Genomic DNA, 25,208 nt, shown 5'->3' on the forward strand with positions numbered 1-25,208 from the left:
TTCTGCCCTCTAGGGCCTAACAGAAAAAGTCCAACTCCTTGTCCACATGACAATCCTTCAGATACTTGCAGATGGCTATCATGTCCCTTCCCCCCACCCTAAGCCTTTTCTGCCTCATTATATGTGGACTCAATGCCCTTTACCACTCTGGTTGCCCTCTGGATACTCTCTAGTTTGTCAATGTCCTTTAAAAATCCAGAACTGAAGGCAATATCCCCTATGAGGACTTATGACAGCAGAGTACAAGGGGATCGTTACCTCCCTATTCCTGAAAGCTATCCACTTTTTTTTTTAGGTAATTGGGGTTAAGTAACTTGCTCAGGGTCACACAGCTAGTAAGTGTCTGATGTCAGATTTGAACTCGGGTCATCTTGACTCCAAGGTTGGTACTCTCTCCACTGCCCCACGTAGCTACCTTTGCTATCCACCTTTAACAAAGCCTCAAACTGCATTAGCATTTTTTGGCTACCACATCATGCTTCTGCTTCATATTGAGCTTACAATTCACTAAAACCTCCAAATCTTTTTCAGGACAATTGCTATCTATGCATGCCTTCCATCTTGCATTGGTAAATTTTGTTTTGTATAGACAAATATAAGACTTTATATTTATTCCTATTGGATTTTCATCTTTTTTAGTTTGAGCTCAATGCTCTAGCCTTTCGAGGTTTTTTAGTATCCCGACTCTATAATATAGTATGTTAACTATCCTTCCAGATATGGGAAAATTTGATGAGCTTATGTTCTGTGTCTTTAAGTCATTGGTAAAAATGTTAATCAGAATAGGATAAAGTACAGGTTCCATGGCCCTAAATGTTCCTGCCTTATTGACATTGAAAGATTAGCAATTACTCTTTGAATTTGGGTAGCCACCCAGTTGTTAATTCATCTAATTTTGTTATCATCTAATACATTTCTCTCTACCTTCTTTATAAGAATAGGAAGAGGTATTTTACCAAAAGCTTGCTAAGATCTAGATATACCATATCCACAGCATTCTTCTCATCTAATTTAGTAAAGAAAAAATGACAGTCCCTAACCAAAAAGAGTTCAGAAATATGGCAATTTATTTATTTTTTTAGAAAAATAATTTATTTATTTTTAGTTTTCAACATTCACTTTCATATGATTTTGAGTTCTAAATTTCTCCTCCTTCTCCCCAAGACAGCATGGATAAACATTCACATTAAAAATATTTTCACATTAGTCATGTCATAAAGAAGAATCAAAACCAATGGGCAGAACCACGAGAAGGAAGAAACAAAATAAAACAAACAAACAGAAAAAGAGAACAAATAGTATGCTTCGATCTGCATTCAGACTCCACAGTTCTTTTTCTGGATGCAGACAGCATTTTCCATCATGAGTCTTTTAGAGTTGTCTTAGATTCTTGCATTGCTGAGAAGAGCTAAGTCTATCAAAGTTGGTCATCACACAGTGTTGCTATTACTGTCCACAATGTTCTCCTGGTTCTGCTCACTTCACTTAGCATCAGTTCATAAAAATCTTTCCAGGTTTTTCTGAAGTCTGCCTGCTCATCATTTCTTATAGCACAATAGTATCCTATTATATTCATATACCACAACAGCCATTCCTCTCAATTTCTAATTCTTTAACAGCACAAAAAGAGCTGCTATAAATATTTTTGTACATGTGGGTCCTTTTCCCATTTTTATGATTTTTTTGGGATATAGACTAGAAGTGGTCCAATTTATTTTTCTATGATTACCTTTTTTATCCTTTCTTCATATCTGCCTTAATTAGATGGCAAAAGATTTATGCCATAATTATTGAAAGTGGAGCTAAAGAAGACAGTGAAAACATTTCCATGGGAAAATGTTTAAGAGGCAGTTGAGGTTTAAATAATGTTGATAATTGTGGTCTTTAAAAGATTTTTTAAAAAAAGAATATAAAAATTTATTAATTACCTATTCTGTAGCATGCACCTACCATGTATAATCCCACAGTCATTCAAGAATGAAATGGAAAGGGGATTGCAACCATAAGAACAACGAAAAAGATTTGCAAAAATCATTGTAATTTTTTTTATCAAGATGGTGAAACCACTGCTCTTGGACACTAAAATCACTGGTCCAGATACGCTCGTAGAGGAGATTAATATGGCACCACAGGGAACAAGTCTGCTATTACATCAAGTATATATTGAGGAGATTCATATGGAGCTGACACAATTTTGAGGATGTTATGTGACCAATACACGTGGTACCTCAAGAGAGAGAAGATATCACAGGCACAAAAAAAATCTTGGACCCTATTAGTACTTAAAAAATATGACCAAAACAATGATAACTAATGATCTATATACCTACTATCTCATCTATGCAAAATCTTTATGAGCAAAATTATGGGCATCCTTCATAAGGGTCCATCTCTGAGAGTGTCCCAGCTTAAGGGCAATGGATCACACAGAGCTTGAGAAATAATTCCTTTAATAAAAATCTGTTTAGAAAGCTCCATGTAAAATTAGATCCCAAGGCAGTAAAAGGCATTCTCCAGGAGGGTAAAACAGGAGGGTAAAAAATTTCCTTGAGCACTACTTTTAATCTCTTTGACAATGGTTTTTACATTGTCAAAGAGATTAAAAGTAGTGCTCAAGGAAATTCTTGGGAGTCTCAACCACTCTCATTCAAAGTTCTAAAATTTTTTCTTATATCCTTCTTGCCAAAAAGGACCACAGATATCATCTGAGATGTCATTTTACACTTGCCAGATTGGCTAAAATGATTGGAGGGGAAAGTGACAAATGTTGGAGGGGATGTGGAAAACTTGGGACACTAATTCGTTGTTGGTGGAATTGTGTACTTAATCAACCACTTTGGAAAGCAATCTGGAATTATGTCCAAAGACTTATTAAACTGCCTACATACCCTTTGACCTGGCAATAAACTCTATTTCCAAAGATGACTAGGGAAAAAGGAAAATAACCTATATTCTCCAAAATGTCTATAGCAGCTCTTTTGGTGGTGGCAAAGAAATGAAAATGGCAGGGATACCCATCAATTGGTGAATGGCTGAACAAGTTGTGGTATATGATTGTGTTGGATTACTACTGTGCTATATATAAGAAATGATGAGCTCAATGATCTTAGAAAAACATTGAAAGACTTGCATGAAATAATGAAGAGCAAAATGAGCAGAACCAAGAGAACATTGTATACAGTAATAGCAATTTTGTTTTAAGAACAACTTTGAGCAAATGAGTAATTTCGACTATTATAAATACCCAAATTAACTATCAAGGACATATGATGAAAGATGCTATCTTCATCCAGAGAAAGAACTGATAGATGTGAAGAATAATTGCATGTATGTATACATACACACATACATATATGTGCATTGTATATTTGAAAGGAATAGCAAATTGTACATAATAGATTTGCAGTTTCATGTGCAATCATCTTTTTTTATTATACTATGTTATAGAAATGCTTGTTTCATTCCATAAATTAAAAAAAAACAAAAGGGACCACAGGTAGGTCCCAGATCAATCTGCCTAGGGACAAAGTTAACTCAAGCTGTTCCAGACCTGCTATATAGAATCTTTTTAATTTTTTTTCCGAGTAAGTTAATTTAATTTTTAAAAATAATATTTTATTTCTCCCCCAATTACATGTTAAAGCAATTTTTTCTTAGTATGGAAATGAGGGAGTTCTTTGAAACCACTCCAATTCCACTAATGTCCTGCCCCACAGCAAAGGGACATTGAAGTTTCCTAGTTTTATTATGTTACTACTTATAGGCAATAACAGATTCCTGAGCTCAGGAGATCTGGGGAATGCTCTAGGCTTGCATACCCTAGTGTAAGTGCCTGACTTCTAAAGAGAGGTGGTTAGGGTCTTTCTTCTTATCTCTGACTCTTTGTGTCCCCACACTAGAGCCTTGGGGAAAATCATTTAAAACTTATGTTTAGCTCAAATCTAGGGTCTTCCTAAAAGAGAAGAGAAAATTTCTATGTCGATCAGGTATAAGAAAACTATTTGTCTTCACCACAAAAGATATATTGAAAACACAAAAGACTTAGAAGTATAAATTTATATACTTCACACATAATATAGTAGTCCATAACTCTGATTGTCCTCTCTTGGAAGGTTAAAACATGAGACATTTAGTGAAATTGCTGAACAGTCAATTCCCCTTTGTCTCTGCTCTGATCTGTTCGGACAACTGTCTTGGCTTGTACTTTTCCTTTTTGTGTTCATCTTTTCCAAGAAGGGTGCCTGCTGTCAGTTGGCTTCAACTGAGAAACTCAGGCATTCCCAAAGTCCTAGGGGAGCCATTTCCCCAAATCCACTTCCCATAATTGCTATTTAGCTACCTATGCTCAAGGAAAGAAATGTAAGAAGGGGCAATCAGGGACCCAAGGTCTAGTCTCAGGCTCACCTAGGCAACAACGTGCCCACATTAGTTGATTTACGGTGGAGGGAAGGAGCCTTCCTCTTCGAGTTCAAGAGAGAGCCTTGAAGACTTTGTTCATGTTCAACAGATAAGAAAAGAAACTGTGTCAATAAGATACCTTCATAAGATCACCCTCCCAAAATTTACATCCATCTAGAATTAACTATAGCATCTGAGGGTGCTAGCCATCATTTCTTATAAATAGCTGTTGGAATTTTGGATAGTTGACTCCAGTGGAGATCAAATTAAAATTATGGTCCCAAAGGGTTCCTACTCACAAAATAAAATTCACTGCTTAAACTTTAGAGTGGGATGTTAGTTGTTGCTGTATTAATATTAATAACACTATAACAATATTAATAAATACTAAATAATATTAATAATATGAGACTTTGGAATTATTTTATAGCTGCACACATAGTGAATGATATAGCCGGATACATAATTGAAGCATCTTTTGCATTGGTTCATAGTTTAAAATAATTTTTAAAATCTCCTTTCTCTGTATTGCCACTGGCACAACCCTTCATTCATTTTACATAAGACATTCTATTCATTACGTCAAAGTAATCAGTAATAATTGTTAACAATCACAAAAATAAAACAATGATGTTGTGAGATTTTACATAATAAAGGAATATATGGGAGTTTTGGTAGGGTATCACTTAGATCAGTAATGGTAATAATTAAGGATAGACAATGTGGCTTAATGCCTCTGAGATTGTAGTGATTGTATTGTATATTGATTGCCTTTTTCTTTCTTGTTCAGGAGAGAGATTACCAGTACTTTCACTTTTATGTCAATATCAATCTTGAGAGTCTTGAGAGTGGAATCTGTAGGTTCCAGATTGAAAGCTAGCAGACTGGTCAGATGAGAGCCTTTAGAGTATAGCTATCCCTTCCCGATCGTGGCTTTCCCTATTGGGTTTTGATCTATCACAAGTAAGCATAAAAAATTAAATGAGAGTTTTTTGTGAGTTTTGCAGAAGCCACTGATGACATATGAAGGCCAGCAGCCAATACAGAAAAAGTTTAGAAACTCACAAATGCATAAAATATTTTACCTTTTAATACTATAATAATTCAGACTTCTCTAGTACAAAGGGAGGATCAAAAAATTTTACGCAGACTTTGCAGATAGCCAGGGCACCATGCCCCAGGCCCCTACTATGTGGAAGGGATAACTGTATACCCATCCATTTACAATTTGTGCTGTAGCATGATGAAATAATTTTCTTTAAAACAAAATAACTCAATAATGATTCAGTATCAATAATTAATGGTAAGTAGTTAATCAACAGCCCTGCCCAAGCTCCACTTAATGGCTGTATTTTGGGGCCTCCTGGCTTAGAATGAATGTCAATGATAGCTGTTTCTCTTTGGTACAGGAATTGTGGGGGTCTTCCCCTCTCAGCTTGATTTTTTTCTTTTTTTTCTAATCAAAGGGGCCATCCCTTGACTCACTTCTTAAAGAGGCCTATTCACTGAATGGGCGTTACCTCACTCTTAGTGAGTACATGAAAAGCCTTGAGCCTAAAAGGGCCAGGGCCTCCCATTACATCCTGGGCCATCTCTAGCCACCCTGATGAATATCTGGCCGCTGGACTCGGATGGCTCTGGAGGAGAAAGTGAGGCTGGTGACCTTGCACATCCCTCCCTCACTCAAATTAAAGTCAACTGCAAGTCATGTCATCATTTCCCTGATGCCATGGTCCTCTTCGAAAACGAAGGGCAAACACATATAACGACTCAAAGTTAATAAGTCAATAATCCTTGCTATAATCACATATTTAATTCCATCACACACTCGGAGACAAGTGACTAGTTGAGTGACCATACAATTTCGTAGGGTGTCCCTAGATAGAAGTCTGATATTATGACTGTCAAAAGGGTTAAGGATAGAGAGTGATATTTTACCTCAAACCATAATGTGCACCATCTTTTATTTCCATTCTCTTGTAGTCTTTAATAATTACAGTATAGATAATAATCAGATTAAGGCATATAATAATATATAATATGACATAATATAATATAATATAACAATTAATATAGTAATCAGGCATAGTTGTTTCAAACAAATTATGTTACAGTAGAACTAAAACCTGTCCTTGACTTTCTGAACTTCAAAACCCTGCCTTCCTTACTTGCTGGCTCATCCTGGAACTTCCCTCAGCCCTGAAACATGGCCTGCTCACCCTGCAATATTCCTCTGCAAAGCCCATCTCTTTTTCCATTGAAACCTTCATTTTGTAGAAATGCTTGGCTGGGCTGCCTCCATTCTCCTCCCTGATCTGTTCCTGACTTTCTGGACTTCAAAACAATGCCTACACAGGGTACATTCATCTCCACCCTCATTCCCAATTTTCAGTTCTCCTTTGCATGTTATTTTACCCCATTAAAATATAAGCTCCTTGAGAGCAGGGACTGACTTTCTTTTGTGCTTGTATTTGTATCCCCAGCTCTTAGCACAGTGATTGGCACATAATTTTGTGATTGTTTAGTCCTTTCAGTTGTGGCTGACTCTCTGTGACCCTATTTGGGTGTTTTCTTGGTAAAAATCCTGGAGTGGTTTGCCATTTCCTTCTCCAGTTCATCTTATCGGTGAAGAAACTGAAGCAAACAGGGTTAAGTGACTTGCCTAGGGTCACACAGCTACTAAGTGTCTGAGGCTGGATTTAAACTCAGGTCTTCCTGACTCCAGGTCCTGCTCTCTATCCACTGTGCCACCTAGCTACCCCTGGCACATAATAAGCACATTGTAAGTCCCTCCCTTCCTTTCTTCCCTCCTTCCCTCATTCCTTCCTTCCCCTCTTCCCTACTTCTTTCCTTCCCTTCTTCTTTCCCTCCCTCCCTCCCTTCCTCCCTCCTTCCTTCCTAAAAGCTTTTTTTCTCACCATCCTCATAAAACTAGGTTATCCTTTTTTGGGGGGACCGTTCTTATGTACTTTGTCAAATTACGGATACTTCTGGGACCAATTAGACAAAAAATATCCAATATGAGCATATGTTCTATGTATCATTGCAGCATGTAACTTACAATTAAACTAAACAATATTTCTTGAATACAAATAGAAAAATTCCAAAGACTTACAAGTAGAGTACAGGCTTTGACACTTAAATTGTTACATCTTAATATTTAAGTTATCAGAGCTTGATGTTTTGCAAGTCTGACATTGAAGCTAAATCAAACTTAAATTGCAAGGCAACTTATTAAGCAAACACAATTTTAAAACAGTCGGGAGTTACAAATCAGTAGGTTTGCTACGTCAATGAAAAATCTTTTGGTTTTATTTCATGGACTGTGCTCAATCACACAAGGCAGTCTGGTTTTGCAGAGTAATTCCCGTGCTAAGATGCCACATGATTGGGTTAGCATTTTAATAGCCCAGTTGGGTGCTAATTTGAGTTCTTGACTTTTTTTCACCTTACAATTCAATCCATAAGTTTCAAATTCAGTAAATACAACTCACTGATTATGTAATTGGGATTTTGTTTTTAAAACTGCTGAAAGCCAGGTCTAGCATGACTGGTGCTAGAAGGATGAGGGAAAAGGGAACAAGGACTAGGGAAAGAGTGAGCCTGTATTTTTGGCTACCTGAAAACTCTGAAAATTCTCCGCTGATTTTGTTTTAAAGACATAGGTCCTAATTAATGAAATCGCCTTTTAGGTCACAACAAACAAACAAACAAAATATCACCCTGCGGGTATAATAACAACTAATATTGCTGTAATGTCTCAAAAGTTGTAAAAATGGTTGCTGACATTTCTATTTGCACTTTAAGATTTGCAAAGAATCTCTGTTATCCGGACACTCTGTCCACTGTGCCAAGAGTTGGAGGCACCAGGATAGGTATAATTTTGTAGTTTGACTCTAAATTCAAAAGTCTTTTTTTTAACAACCTCAAAGTTCTAAATTCTATCAATTATTGCTTGATTTAAGATTTGTATTTCCATATGTTTACATGATTGCACATGTATAATCTATATCAGATTGCTTGTTCCTCTTGGGGAGGGGGGGATGGGAGGGAGAAAAAATTTGAAACTCAAAAACTTTTAAAAACTGAATATTGAAAAAATAAAATATTTTTGAATAACACTAAATGTTAAAAAAAGAATTACATTTTCAAATGTTATCAATATGCCATTAAAGTTTTAGATATTTTAACAAGCACTTATTATGTGCCTGACACTGTGCTAAGTGTTTTATGAACATTATCTCATTTGAACCTTACAACCCTGGGGAGTAGGTTCTATTAGTATTCCCATTTTACATATGAGGAAACTGAGGCAGACGGAGGTTAAGTGACTTTTCCAAGGTCACACAGCTAGCAAATGTCTGAGAACAGATTTGAACCCAAGTCTTCTTGACTCCGAGTCAAGGGCTTTACCCATTACACCACCTAGTTGCCCCCTGGTGGGGGTGGGAGGAGTATTAAAATTGTATCCTTTCTTTTCAAAAATTGTAGCTTTAGCATTTTTTCATTTATAGTGTTCAGAATCCAACATAGTCCTAATGCGTAATCTAAATCACACATGTAGTTTCACATTCTTACAGGAAAACCCTTTCCAAACACAACATTTTCAAACACATTTACAATGTCACATATCTTCAAGATTAAAAAAATGACAATAAAAATTTTTCTACAACAATAAAACATGCCAGTATGATATTAGGAAAATGTTAATTCAAAGAAAAACACATAAACATTGCTTAAGAAATATGAGGGGGGCAGAGGGAGCTAATTAGCTTCAAATAATTGCTTGAACACAGAAAAATAATCAGAGATTATTGCTTTCTGTTTTAAAGCTCTTAGCACCATTAAAAATGTTGTGCAGTTCTAATCTGAACAAAAATACTTTCCCCATTCTGGGGCCGGGGTGGTATCGTGATTGGGGAATATGTCTCTATCACTCTTAATAAAAATACAAGCTTATAATTAAAGAGAAATTAATTAAGCATGGTTGAAGTATGTGAATATAAGAAACTGATTAAATATTACTATGGTTCCATCATCTCTGGTGCCTTTAAGTATAATATATTTTCCTTACTTATTTTTTAACCCTATTTTTATGATGTCTTTAAATATGGTGTCCAGATTGTTTTGTCTGGTTGTGGAGGTTTCCAGGGAGTCCGATGATTCTCAAATTCTCTCTCCTTTACCTGTTTACAAGATAAGTTGTTTTTGCTGCCGAAGACCTTACGTTTTCTTCTTCTGATTTAAAAAAAGATTGTTTTGCTTTGTTTTAATATTTCTTCTACTCTCAGGACCAAATTGACGCATGCCTCTGGCAAGATAGGGGAACCACACTCTTTCTTAATGCTTTTGACTTCTGAGCTTGGTTGGTCTTCAGTGGTCTCGCAGAGTCACTGAAATATTTGCATTATGCTTTTCTTTTCAAGGAGTCCACTGCTGGGTAAGATTTTTCATTTTTATTATTTATTGGGCAGCTAGATGGTACAGTGGATAGAGTGCCAGTCCTGGAGTCAGGAAGACTCATCTTCTCAAGTTCAAATCTGGTCTCAGACACTTACTAGCTGTGTGACCCTGGGCAAGTCACTTAACCACCTTTGCCTCAGTTTCCTCATCTGTAAAATGAGCTGGAGAAAGGAATGGCAAGCCACTCCAGTATCTTTGCCAAGAAAACCTTAAATGGGGTCACAAAGAGTCAGACACGAATGAACAACAATAAGTAATTTACTCTCCTTTTTTTTCTTTTTGAACTTTCGTTTCAATTTTTATCTTTCATTTGCCCTTTGGTTCTAGTAGATCTGGGAGGTGTTTATGATTTCTTGAAATATAGTATTCAGGAATTTTTTTTGGTTGGTGATGATCTTCAGAGAACACAATGATTCTTAAGTTATCTCTTGTGGACCTGTTTTTCAGATCAGTTCTTCTTTATTTTTTTTTCAGCATTTTGACTTTTTTCTGATCTATGTTGTTGCCTTCTGGAATCACTGTTGAACGTTCTAGCCTTTTCTTCAAAGAGTATAGTAATAGTGTGCACTATTTTGAAGCATACATTATCACACTATGGCAATGTTTTCCATCTTTTATTCTAAGCTATTCATTCTGCTTCCAGATTTTTTTCTCTCAAGGGCTCTAAATACATTTTTTATCTTTTGCTTCATTTTTTCCACCCACTATGGGAGCCTTGTGGCCAAGCCATTTTTTTTTGTTTTAATTGCGGGTCTTCTGGGTTGACATTTTGGTTTCTCTTAACCTACAGTATTTATTCATTGTGTTATTTGCTGTTCAGTTGTTTCAGCTGTGTCTGACTCTTTGTAACCTCATTTGGTGTTTTCTTGGCAAAGATACTGGAAGGGTTTGATATTTCCTTCTCCAGCTCATTTTACAGATGAGAAAACTGAGGCAAACAGGGTTAAGTGACTTACCCAGGATCACACAGCTAGTAAGTGTCTGAGGTTGGATATGACTTCAGGAAGATGAGTCTTCCTGATTCTAGGCATGGCCACTCTCTCCACCGGGCAACCTAGCTACCCTTTATTCATTGTACTCTGAGTTTTCTTGGGTTTACTCAAAACCCAGTCTCCATTCTATATTGAGATTTTGTGCCAGGGCCTTGCTCTACCCTCTCCTACACTCTTGGAAGAGGCGGGCAGGCCTGCCTGGTTCTTTCCCCTCTGAAGTCTGGATGCCACTGCTGCTAACCTGGTAGTTAGTTCCATAGGTGGTGGTCGTGACTAGGCCCTATTCTCTGCAGTCTCTGACTTTTGCCTCTGGATCCTGGTGGGTGACCTAGTGCATGTGCTAGCTTTAGCCCTGAGTCTGTCTCCTTTTCTTTGACAACTGTGACTTTTAAAAAGTTCTAGAGACACAGTTTCTAGGTAATTAATCATTTTGTTAGTAATGCTAGCATATTACCCATAAAATGTGTCAGTGACATACTCGAATATCAAAGACCCCCTCATGGAACCCACACTTATATGCCCTTAGAAGGGTGGGTGTTCTTGAGGGTGGTAATCAACTCTGATTGGTTAAAAAAAAGTAATGAGAGAGAATAAATTTTATAGTGAGAGGTAGACCTATTCCAATGAGGGTGTTGGGGTATGTGACACTTAAATCTTGGTCAAAGACATGTATCAATATCATATCACCTGTCTGATAAAAGGGGGAATTCACATTTTCCCAGACCTCTCTGAGTAAACACAATGAACAGGAATCCACCCATTTGCCTAAACTAAGAGTTTTTTTTTTTTACTGTCTTTGATTAGATCTTAGCTACCCTTGCTTGCATAAGTCTCTGGCCAAGATTTCCCAAACAGATTGATTTTTGGATGAAGAAGTAGAAAAGGGGAAAAACTTGGTCCTAACTGTGAGTTGGCTCTCTCCCCTGCTATAATTCTGCCTGGCCCCAAACCAACAGTAGCGATCAATTTGCTCTCAGGCCTTAGGAGAGCCTTTTATGTGGACTGCCCAGGTGCTGTACCATCTGCCTCTCAAAAGACCAGGGTCTATTGGGACCTGGCCCTGTCTCTTGTGGCTCCAACATAAACTCTGGCTTCAGGCCCTTTGGAGGGCTCTTGGGAACACACATGTTATCTGAGCCTGACGTCCTACACAGTGGCATACTGCATGGATGGAGCTGGCTCCGTCCTTCACTGCCCTTCTGATAGGCCAGGACTAAGATCCCACTGGTTTCAGCTCCCTGCCTCTCTCAATTTAGAATACCTGCAGGCTTCTGAATGACTCCCTGTGCTGTCCTGGGCAAGATGGAGAAGCTTACTGTTATAAGCTTCCCTTATGTCTTATTGTTTCATCCGATGCCTTTTTTAATCCTTACTGAGCTGTTTGTTAGGCTTACTGAGCTTTGACATGAATATCTTCACCAGAAATCTTTTGGAATACTAGAAAAAAGAGTTTTTTAATGTAATTGTGGCTCTAAGACAGGTATGCATATTTGGGGATAACCAAACAGGATGGAAATACACATTTTTCATGATTTTCCTTTCACAGTGTGGCTTTTTTTGTGATACAACAGACATCTTCAACTAGCACACAATATTTCAGCTGTCACAAGATGCCAGAACCTAATCTTTCACACCTCTGGAGACAACTTGAATATAAGAAGACCAGATCACATTAAGTTACAGCAGCAACCTGCCGTGAAATGTGGTTGCTGCCTGCAAAGGAATTTAGTGATTGATGTGTTGCAAAGTTCAATGTTTCTTTGCTAGAAAACAAACCTTTAAAAGAATCAGATGTGCAAATGCTTCAATCCTCTGATCAGTTCTCCTAACACATTCAAGCACTGGGAGTTTTCAGGTTTCCTAATCTCACAGCAATCTTAACTCAAATCTGTAATTATATTTGGTGAGATTGAACCCAAGTCCTCCAACCATCAGCAGGATAGAAACAGCAATTAAGACCGTGGGAAGGAATTTCCCCAAGTAGTCAAACTAGATTCTCATAATTCCAGTCAGCCTCTTGGAGGTAGCTAGGTAAACCCAAATGCTCTTCAGATCCTGTGATAGCTGATAAGCTATGAGGACTACCAGAGCACCAAAACCAAGCCTGCTAGCCAGGGATGGGACACTCCCTACTCCTGTACAGACATTTATTCCACCAGAAGTCATTGCTGCATTAATTAATTAATTATTTTTTGAATTAATTATTAAATTAAACTAATTAATTAAAGCTAATTCAATCTAGAGTTGACCTGACTGGGGCAGGCAAAGAAGGCAGAGGCAGTGAGAGAGAAACAATGCTTAGCAGGGCCTAGTTGAACTGAAGTGACCTTCTTCTTGGTACATTCTTTAGAAACCATTCTAAAATCTTTGCGACCTCCAGCTGAAGGAGATTCTGCAGCCCTCCTCTTTACCGAGGAGTTTTGTGGAGCTCTGTTGTAATTCAGGGGATGGCAGTGACATTTGGAGGAGTAAAATGATAAATGAACAAAAGTTTTGGGGGCATGGCAGTTTGCAGACAGGTGCTGCGAGAGAAAATATTCTTGAGTACCTCTGTTGGTATTTAACTCTGAGGCTTCGTATAAAGTAAATCACAAAAGCTGGTATTACAGTACATAGAAGAATGTTTTATGGAGTGTTCTGACAATGTACGAGCCCTGCACGGGAGGAAGGGGTGGAATTTATACTTCACACTGTAAATATGCACGATACTGGCAGCTAATATGCAGCATAGCACTCACAGTTCCTGGTTCATCATAAGGTGAAGGAAGAATATGAGGCCAACAGTGAGGTTTTTGACGTGAGAAATGGGGCCTGGTGCATTCGCACTTTCTCAAGGCTACTTTCCGGTGACTACTAAATTCTGAAAGGCTGGTCACCCAATGACAAGTTTTATTTGTTTTTTTTTTCTCTGCATTGGCCAGTCTTGACTCAGGCTTGTCTGGTAACTCAAGCTTGAAAACTAGAATAAAATGAGAACATCTGAGAGTTAATTTAGCCATAACAAGGGAACAATATTAAAATATTCAGGGAAAGGATGTTCAGTGAGGACATAGTTGGATGCAGCTTCCCTGCTTCTATGTTGTCTCTGATGATGTACCAGTCAGAAGACTGAAGGAAGAGATGTTGACTGTTGCTGATGTTCCGTTGTTTCAGATACTTCATGACCCCACTGGGGATTTTCTTGGGAAGGATACAGGAGTGGTTTGCCATTTCCTTCTTCAGCTCATTTTACCAAATGAGGAAACTAAGGCAAGCAGGGTTAAGAGACTTGCCCAGTGTTACGTAGCTAATATATGAGGCTGGATTTGAACTCATGAAGATGAATCTTCCGTATTCCAAGCCCAGTGCTCTAACCACTGAACCATCTAGCTGCTCCAATGTTGATTTTTCCTATCTTTATTTTGTTTTGTGCCTAGGACATCAGGAATCCATGTCAATGGCCAGAGCCTTTAGTGTTTTGAGCCAATTAAGTCCTGAGGATGATTTAAAAATCTTTTAAAGAAAAACTAGCCTATCCTGCCTGGCATTTATGCTTTAAATTATTGCTCCCACTACATCTCACCCTTTGGTGGCAATATCCTAAAGGTCTTATAGTGGGAGAGGACACTCCAGATCCGTAGTGGGGTTCTTCACTCAACTCTCAAGAGAAAGAAGAACATACATTTCTGGAGTAAGAGTGGACTCAGCTGCCCCCTTTTAAATTATTTTTCTTTTGCATTTAATTTTTATTTTATTTTTTTCTCAATTACATATAAACAAAAAATTTTAACATTCTTTTTTTAATCTTGATTTCCATGTTCTCTACTTCCCTCTTCTCTCCCCTCCTTGAGAAGACAAGCAATTTGATATAAATTATACATGTGTAGTCATGCAAAATATTTTCATATTAGCCATGTTGCAAAAGAAAATTCAGACCCCTCCCAAGTGCCCCCCAAAATAAGAATAATAAAGAAAGAAAAAAAATGCTTCCATCTGCATTCAGACTCCATTAGTTCTTTCTCTGGAGGTGGACAACATTTTTCATCCTAAGTCCTTCGGAATCCTTTCAAACTTTTTAAACTGATAAAGAACTCCCACCCCCACCTACTCACCATCTTATCTTTATCAAATGAACTAAAGTGTATATCATCCCCAATTCTGGAAAGGTCACTGGGATTCTGGACAGTCGAGCACTATCTTTTAAAGTGCTGTAGCCACTGTTTTGCGCCAGAGGGTCATCACACAGTCCATGTGACACAGTTCCCAGTGGCCTCCCAAGTGCCATACCAAGTGAAAGGTAGGGTCTTAAAGACAGAGCACATTCACACCAGTTCCTAGCTGTGGAATACTCACAGATAGTTTACTCTATAATCCTCCCAAGGTCTTGGGTGATCCTCATGTTAAATGACCAGCACCGTCATAAGCCCTGGTGCAAACACCATCCAGTACTCACTTTCCCCTATGTTTCCTTTCTTCCACTTTAATGAAGTTATTCTGAACCAATCTTACAACTACTACACCAAATGTAATGGACCACACCTGACTGATTATACACAGTAACTCAGGAAGACCATATACTAAGATGTGGAGTATTTAGAATCTATATTGGTGAAAGGCATACACGCATCAATGGAATTACAGATCTTTTGAAACATGGCCAAGTATAGATATTTCTAAAGTGAATTTTTTCTCAGCATGAGACCACAAGACGAGAATGGACATGGACATGCTGCAATCGAGGGCTAGTCATTATCATCATCATCACATACTTGAATGCTTGTAGCAGGGATGGTATTGTTGCTATGTGAATAGAGAGAGTACATACTGTGGTAGTAAAAATTATATCCTGATACATCACTTCCCCCAGATGTTCCTTTTACTTATCTATGGTTGATTTAACCATCTACCACCTATTCCAAACAGACACTCAATAAGCAAAATAGCTGGCATTTAGTTGGCACGTGGACCATTCCTCACATTGGAAAGTGGACAAGAGAGAGGTTATAAGCTGTCCTAGGAGTACCGCCAGTCAGGGCACTGTTTAACATAATCATAAGACACAAGGAGGAGATTGTTATGGTCTTTGGAGACTTTGTGGTCCTGGTTGTTATGAATTATAAAGATGGATGGGGGAGGGTAAAGAGCAGCCAAAAGGGTAAGGGAAAGACCACTGGACTTGGGGTTAAAGAACTTTGATTCCAATCCTGTTTCTCCTACTTATTGGTTTTATGAACTTGTGTGGTCACCTAATCTCTCTGGGTTCAGATTCCTCAGCTATAAAATGTGATAGTTGTCCTTAAAATTCTAAGGTTTTATGAGTGCAAAGAGCAGAAGAAAAATGTGTCAGGCATGAGATCATGATTGGGCCAAAGCCAGGTGTAAATGGTCCAGTATTATGTGCTTAGAGAGTTCCTGGGGGAAAATAATGCAAGGGAAAATTGGTCATAGGCTGTGGGATATTCTGTATAAATTGTGGGACATAGCTCCTTCATATATGATGGGAGGCTACCAAGACCTTAACTTCTTTGGGCCATTGTCCCACTTATGTATGCCATGACCTCAACTTGAAGTATTTTCCTACAAGTAACTTACATCTGTATTGGTATGTATCTCCTATAATCAGTTCTTGGGTCCTGTTCCTACAAAATTCTTGTATATGACCCTCAGACACATTCTGATCAGTAAAATAGTGAAAATCCCCTTCAAAGAGATACCCTGACAGGTGGGTTGACAGCCCTCATAGGCCATTCCTATAAGATATATTCTATATTTTCTTTTTTGTCTTTTTAAAAAATTCTTATTTTATTATTTAATCTTTTTAGTTTTCAACATTGATTTCCACAAGATTTTGAGTTATGAATTTTCTCCCCATTTCTACCCTCTCCCCCACTCCAACATGGCATAAATTCTGATTCCCATTCCCCAGTTAGCCCTCCCTTCTGTCACCCTACTCCCCTCCCCCATCCCTTTTCCCCTTACTTTCTTGTGGGGCAAGATAGATTTCTATACCCCAAATGCCTGTATATCTTATATCCCAGTTGCATGCAAAAAACAACCTTTTTTTGAGCATCTGCTTTTAGAACTTTGAGTTCCAAATTCTCTCCTCTCTTCCCTTCCTACCCACCCTCTCTAAGAAGGCAAGCAATTCAACATAGGCCACACATGTATCCTTATGCAAACACTTCGACAATGCTCATGTTGTGAAAGACTAACTATATTCCTTCCATCCTATCCTGTCCCCCTTTATTCAGTTTTCTCCCTTGACCCTGTCCCTTTTCAAAAGTGTTTGCTTTTGATTACCTCCTCCCCCCATCTGCCCTCCCTTCTATCATCCCCCCTTTTCTATCTCCTTCTTCCTACTTTCCTGTGGGGTAAGATATCCAATTGAACATGTATGTTATTCCCTCCTCAAATCAAATCCGAAGAGAGCAAGAATCACTCATTCCCCCTCACCCTTCCACTCCCTCTTCCCTTCCAACAGAACTGCTTTTTCTTGCCACTTTTATGTGAGATAATTTACCCCATTCTATCTCTCCCTTTCTCCCTCTCTCAATATATTCTTCTCTCACCCCTTAATTTTATTATTTTTTTAGATATTATCCCTTCATATTCAACTCACCCTGTGCCCTCTGTATATTTCCTTCAACTACCCTAATACTGAAAAAGGTCTCATGAATTACAAACATCATCATTCCATGAAGGAATACAAACAAAACAGTTCAATTTTAGTACGTCCCTTATGATTTCTCTTTCTTGTTTGCCTTTTCGTGCTTCTCTTGATTCTTGTGTTTGAAAGTCAAATTTTCTATTCAGCTCTGGTCTTTTCATTGAGAAAGCTTGAAAGTCCTCTATTTTATTGAAAATCCATATTTTGCCTTGGAGCATGATACTCAGTTTTGCTGGGTAGGTGATTCTTGGTTTTAATTCTAGCTCCTTTGACCCCTGGAATATCATATTCCAAGCCCTTTGATCCCTTAATGTAGAAACTGCTAGATCTTGTATTATCTTGTATGTATATATTGTGTTTCCACAATACTCAAATTGTTTCTTTCTGGTTGCTTGCAGTATTTTCTCCTTGACCTGGGAACTCTGGAATCTGCCAACAATATTCCTAGGAGTTTTCTCTTTGGGATCTTTTTCAAGAGGAGATTGGTGGATTGTTTCAATTTCTATTTTACCCTCTGGTTCTAGACTATCAGGGCAGTTTTCCTGGATAATTTTTTTCCAGTGGGTTACTGAATACTTTTATTCTGCACATAGAAGCCACTAAGGATCTGGCCTGTGGGCTCATTGGGACTGCATCACAAGGACAGGGCTCCACACATCAACACCAGGGTTGAGGGTGAGACCAGGTGATTCTATCCCAGTCACAAGATGATAAGGGTTTTCTGACAGAGAACCACATGTCAGGTCGTCTCTGGCGTAAGACAGTTCTAACGAAACAGTGAGATCATCACAGAAAGGTGGAAGAGAGAGGGAAGTTAAGCAGCAGAGGCCCCTGATCCCAAAATGAAACTGGTCTAGCACTTGGTACTGCCCATTCTTAGGGCAGGAGCAGACTTCTACAGAGGTGACTGGTGCCTGTGAGCTCATAGGCCTCCTGGCCACAGAGCTTACTTGGCCTGAGGGTTTCTGAAGTTCCTTCCAGCAAATTTGGCCTTGCTGCCCAGCTCTTCCTCAATTCTGAGAAGCTGGTTATACCTGGCCAGATGCTCAGATCAGCAGGGGGCACCAGTCTTGATCTGCCCAGTGCAGAGAACAACCACCAGGTCTGCAATGAAGGTATCTTCAGTCTCCCCAGAACGATGGGAAACCATCACTCCCCAGCCATTGGACTGGGCCAGCTTGTAAACCTGGAGAGATTCAGTTATGGAGCCAATCTGGTTCACTTTGAGGAGGAGGCAGTTGCAGGCTTTCTCGTTCACAGCCTTTTCAGTGCACTCAGGATTGGTTACTGTGAGATCATCCCCTACCACCTGGATGCCTGCAGTAGCAGTGAAATCCTTCTAAGCTCCCCAATCATCCTGGTCAAAGGGATCTTCAATAGACACCACGGGATAGTCCTTGATGAAGCTCTTGTAGAGGTCCACAAGCTCAGAAGGGGAGATGTATCTGCTGGGATCATCAGGAGACTTGAAATCCAAGTCATATTTCCCAGATTGGAACATCCATGCCAATTATGACCTTATCAGAGTAGCCAGCCTTACTAATAGCAGTCTTTAGCAGGTCCAGAGCTTCTTTATTCTCCAGGATGTTAGCAGCAAAACCACCCTCATCCCCTACATTGCTGGCATCCTGTCCATGTTTCTGCTTAATTGCACTCTTCAGGTTGTGGTAGACCTCAGCTCCAATGTGCATGGCCTCCTTAATGTTTGCCACTCCAACAGGGAGGATCATGAACTCCTGTATGGCCAGCTTGTTACCAGCATGGGAGCCACTGTTGATCACGTTGAAGGCCGGAACTGGAAGGATGACTTCAGCACTGCCTGCAAGATCAGCAATATGGTGGTACAGGGAGACACCTTTCTCAGCAGCTCTAGCCTTACAAATAGCCAGAGACACTCCCAATATGGCATTTGCACCAAATTTAGATTTATTTTCAGTGCTGTCCATCTCTATCACCAATTTGTTGATCTTCTCCTGTTCCACAACATTCACTTTCTTGCTAACCAGGGTCGGGGCAATAGTTTTATTGATGTGCTCAACCACTTTTGAGACACCCTTCCCCATGTAGCGGGTCTTATCATTGTCTCGGAGCTCCAGGGCCTCATGGATACCAGTAGAAGCCCCATTGGGCATAGCAGCTCAGAAGAGACCTTTTCCAGTGTAGAGATCAACTTCAAGGGTGGGGTTTCCATGAGAGTCGAAGATCTCTTTTGCTTGGATCTTCAAAACAGACATGTTGAGTTTCTGGATGGGGCTTCATCTGCTGGGCTCAGAGAACAGAGGCCGAGGGCTCCTTGATAATTTCTTGAAAGATGATGTCTAGGCTCTTTTTTTGATCATGGCTTTCAGGTGGTCCAATAATTTTTTAATTATTTCTCCTGGATCTATTCTCCGGGTCAGTGGTTTTTCCAGTGAGATATTTCACATTATCTTCCATTTTTTCATTCCTTTGGTTCTGTTTTATAATATCTTGATTTCTCATCAAGTCACTATCTTCCACTTGCTCCAATCTAATTTTTAAGGTAGTATTTTTTTCAGTGGTCTTTTGGGCCTCCTTTTTCCATTTGGCTAATTCTGCCTTTCAAGGCATTCTTCTCCTCATTGGCTTTTTGGAGCTCTTTTGTCATTTGAGTTAGTCTATTTTTTAAAGTGTTATTTTCTTCAGTATTTTTTGGGGTCTCCTTTAGCAAGTTGTTGACTTGTTTTTCATGATTTTCTTGCATCACTCTCATTTCTCTTCCCAATTTTTCCTCTACTTCTCTTACTTGCTTTTCCAAATCCTTTTTGAGCTCTTCCATGGTCTGAGACCAATTCATATTTTTCTTGGAGGTTTTTGATGTTGGCTCTTTGACTTTGTTGACTTCTTATGGCTGTATATTTTGATCTTCTTTCTCACTGAAAAAAGATTCTATAGTCTGAGTCTGAGTCTGCATTCTTTTTCGCTGCCTGGCCATGTTGACCCTTGAGCTTTTTGTCAGGATATGACTGCTTGTAGAGTAGAGAGTACTTTGTCCCAAGCTTCAGGGGCCTTGCGCTGCTGTTTTCAGAGCTACTTCTACTCCACCATCACCGCAAACTCTGCCACACCAGCACTCCTCCTCCCGCAAGAACTGCCAACCAGGACCGTGACCCAGATCTAAGCAGGGCAAAGCAAGAGAACCCTGCCTCCATGCCAGCAAAGGTCTCCCTGCATTCCTGCTCTGATCTGCCACTTGTTTCCTCCCACACTGGGTGGGCCTGGGGCCGGAAGCAACTGCAGCTGGAGCTCTGGAAGCAGCTTCATGAGCTTCCTGCTGTTGTCGCTGTGCCACCTCTGCCACCCCCAAGGGCTGGGGCCGGACTGCTCTCATCCTGATCCAGCAGTTTTCCCAGTAACCTGCTTCATTGCCTTTGGCGTTTGTGGGTTAAGAAGTCTGGTAACTCCTACAGCTCAGTGATTCATGGCCCTAAGGCCTACTGCACCCACCAGACCTCCAGTCTGATTGGTCCTGGCACAGCCCATGCTGGGCTCTGCTGTGCTCCCAGCACTGTGTGATAGACCCTTTTCAGTGACCATCCAGGCCATCCTGGGCTGGAGATCTGCTTCCCTCTGTTATTTCAAGGGTTCTGTAGCTCTAGAATTTGTTCAGAGCCATTTTTTACAGTGTTTGGAGGGATTTGGGGGAGAGCTTAAGCGAGTCCTTGCTTTCCAGTTGCCATCTTGGCTTATTCAACATTTTCTAACTGATCTAGATCCTAGAAATTTGGAGATTTCAGCTCCTTCCTTTTCCTTGCCTCTGGGGTCCTTAAATTTCCCCAGACCTCCTGGCTTTTAGTATGAGTAAGAATCATTCTTCCTTTAATTCAGTGGCAACATGGTAAGATTAGCTTCCTCCTCCTTCCTCAAAAAACAAAAAACAAAAAAAAATCCCCAAACAAAACAAAAAAAACCCCTTCACTGGGTAATAAAGAGAAAAATGACAATTAAAAAGTTAAAAAAGCTCAAAATGATTAGTTTTGCATAGAAATAGAGATTTTTTTTTCCTATCAATGCTGTCATACTCTGTAAGTGGTATCTCTTTTTGACTCTAGAGTATTTCCTTACAGATTATTTTTTTAGGGTAAAATTCACTTAGATTGTCAAGGACCTACAATAACTTTGAAGTCCCATGTGGATTTGCCAGTGAGGTAGATAGGACTTGGGAAGGGCATAGGTTTCAAGTCCTATTGTGTGCCCCCTGCACACACCAAAGCTTCCGTATAGAAAGTTTGAGTCATCGATGTCCAGCCTCCCACAGTTCCAATGTGTGGGTGGGCAGTGAAGCGTCAGGCACATTCACAGTTGCAGATTAGGGAGAGCTAAAACAGCAGGATTAGGACTGATCAGGGCAGTAGATCTGGGCCTTTTCCTCTTGGCTCATTTAACATCCCTCTACCATTATCCTGCCTCTTGGAATACAAGTGTGTGTGCTAACCTGACAGAATGGAATGAGGCCATGAACAAAAAGAAGGAGGTTAGGCTGAATCCCCTGGTCCAGGGATTCTCAATGTTTTTTGTATTATAGCCCCCTCCTATCTTTCCAGTCTTTTTACACTTTGTACCCCCAACCATCCTGCCATGTACTCTTTGATCCAGTAACATCGGATTCCTTGCTGTTTGATGAATAAGACACTCCATCTCTTTGCTCAGGGCATTTGTTCTGACTGTCCCCAGACCTGGAATGCCCTCCCTTCTTCCTGCCTCCTGTTTTCTGTGGCTTCCTTTAAGACTCAACTAAAATCCCACCTTTTCCAAGTAGCCTTTCTGAATGTCTCTTAATTCTATTGCCCTCCCTTTTAAAAATATTTCCTGTTTATCTTACATTTAGCTCATTTGTATATATTTGTTTGTCTGTTGTTTCCCACATTAGATTGTGAGCTTCTTGAGGGTACTGTCTTTTACCTTTCTTTGTATCCCCACCACTTAGCATAGTGCCTGGCACATAGTTGAGGTCTAATAAATGCTTATTGACTGCATCTTTAATAATCTGGGGCAGCCTTTGGATCTTTTCTCAGAATAATGTTTTTAAATGCATAAAATAAAATACATAGAATTACAAATAAAACCAATTCTATTGCAGATCAAAGCATAGAATTTTCACTTTCTTTGGTTTGTTTCATGTTTTTCCCCTATTATTGTGTTTCTTCTTTCACAACATGACAAATGTGGAAATGTCTAAAGTGATTATACACGTATAACCTATATCAGATTGTTTGCTCTCTTGGGGCAGGGGAAGAGGGGAGGGAGGGAGAAAAATGTGTGTGAACATATCAAGAGACCCCCTGTTTTCCAGGGCTAAGGCTCAGCAAACTAGCTGTGCCCTGGGCTTGACATAACAACAATCCTTTGCTCTCACCCTCTAGATGATTTCACCCTCTGACAGAATCACGTAGTAATTGTATTGCCTTGACCAGCACCGGTGTTCTCTGAGCTTGGACGAGTCCTGGTCATGAAGTCTTGCTATGAAGCATATTTGTCTCTTTGCTAACCTTCATTGTCAGGGCTACCACTCACTGTTTAGCCACTAGTACAAGTATTGAGATCTGCCCACAGTAAAGCAGGTCCCCAGAGCTGAGCCCGAAAGAGGCACATGTGTCTATTTGCCTTCTTGCTTGCAAGCTATTTCCCTCACTTTGCAATTAAACTTCTGCTTGATTTCTGACTCTCTTGTCTCTAGCCCTCTCTGTTTGGCTCTGGCCATTTACAGATTAGAGGCCGATTTGGTCCAGCTGACATTTGGAACTCAAAATCTTATAAAAAAGATGAATGTTGAAAACAGTCCTTATGTGTAATTATAAAAAAATACCATTTACATAAACAATAAACCAATTCTATTGAAATACAGATATCAAAATATTTTAAGAATGAGTTAATAGACCCCTTGCTATCAGGGCAGGATATATCTTGTTCCTATAGTTTTATGGGGTTTTTAAGTCTTGTCTTTTGCCTTATACTTTGATGAATCTTCTCCATCACATTGTAAGTAGCAGGGTCATAAATACCTTGAGATATTAAGGGATATAGTAACATTTGAAGATACCCAGGCAACTTGACTGAAACTCTTCCTTTGCTTATCCTCCTTCCTCCACTCTCTTCCTAAGCAGCAGTTTGAGATTTCAGTAGTATCTGTAGTTGTTCAAATGTTCCCAATGCAGGGGCCCATATTTTACTGCCTGAGTCTTTTTTTCCTTGTGTTGAATTAACCAAGGAAAGAGGGATGAAGAAGAGGAAAAAGCGGAGGACAGCCTACTGTCCTCTAGTGTATCTATATTCTCTACCATCAAAGTCAATTGCAAGTCATATCATCATCTCCCTGATGTCATGGTCCTTTTAGAGAACAAAGGACAAACCACACACACACACACACACACACACACACACACACACACACACTCTCTCTCTCTCTGTCATCATTTGGGAGAATTGTTAGTCAGCACTAAGCCAGTCAGTGTATATAAAGGTTAAAATCAATCATGCTGATTGATAACTATGCAGAACTAAAGTTGGCAAAAAGAGTAAGCAGACAAGTTTTCTTCTCTCTTACATATTTTTGGACTCTCTTACTATGGAAGTCCATGGATGAAATAGTGTGGGTAACCTCATGGAGGGAGGAATGCTTCTGGATTTTTTTCAGGTGCCTCAAAGGATAAGAGAGAAAGCTTCAGCAGGAAAGGGGACTAGATCCTGCTTGGAAAATCTTCTGTGAAACAATCCTCTTGGTCTAGGAAGAATGGAGATTGCATCTGTGCTATTGCTAATAAAACTGTTCTCAATTCTCCATCTGCTCAATGAGGAGATACTTTCCTTTCTTTATTGTTTTAACTCTTCTTTCATTGAGTTTTCCAGATCTCACTTCAGCTCTAAACTAAGAGATAAGATATGAGTGAAAACTCAAAATCCTAGGCATCTATTTGGGTAGATCCAGGTCCCTCCTTCAGCCTGTAGGGAATGCAGAATCTGTAGTCCTCCCTACCCTCCTTTGACAAAGATGTTACATCTATCTTAAAATGGTACCTCAAGAGACCGTAGGCTCACCCTACACTCACAGGTAGACAGAGAGACGAACAAACATGAGAAAATCAACAAGGGCGATCAGAAGGATGCTTATCTCTCTGGCAGTCCCTTGTTCCAGTGACCTGCACTGTAGACCACCTAGGCTCTCTTGCCATCTGCTCCACTGTTACTACTACGGTGATCCCATTTCTCCTCATCCAGACCAGTAACCTGTAAATGAGACATTCAGAATCCATGCCCTGATTCTTGGGGAAGCTATTCTCAATTTTGGTACTCCTGAGCTTTGTTCTGACTGTCCCCAGACCCACTATATTTAGTCATCCCAGACCACTGATATTAATATTGATATTAATCAGGAGACTTTAGTACTCCTTTTTGTTATATATTCATTTATTTCATTAAATAATTACCAATTACATTTTATTTTAAACATTTATCTTTAAAAATTTTAAGTTTCAAATTTTCTCCCATCCCTCCTTCATTCATTGAGGAGGCAAGCAATATGATATCAATTATACATGTAGTCACACAAAAATATATTTCCATATTAGCCTTGTAAAACACACATATAAATATGTGCACGTGCGCGCACACACACACACACACACAATGCAAGAATAATTCAGTGGAAAAGAGTATGCTTCAATCTGCAGTCAGAGTCCATCGATTCTTTCTCT

At 39.4% G+C, this 25,208-nt stretch overlaps 1 pseudogene; it reads right to left on the reverse strand.

Annotated features, from left to right (window-relative positions):
• Positions 1-18,423: 18,423 nt before the first annotated feature.
• On the reverse strand, positions 18,424-19,733 carry LOC118829170 (annotated as a pseudogene).
• Positions 19,734-25,208: the final 5,475 nt, after the last annotated feature.

Source organism: Trichosurus vulpecula, chromosome 8 (assembly GCF_011100635.1).
Source record: "Trichosurus vulpecula isolate mTriVul1 chromosome 8, mTriVul1.pri, whole genome shotgun sequence".
Taxonomy (NCBI): domain Eukaryota; kingdom Metazoa; phylum Chordata; class Mammalia; order Diprotodontia; family Phalangeridae; genus Trichosurus; species Trichosurus vulpecula.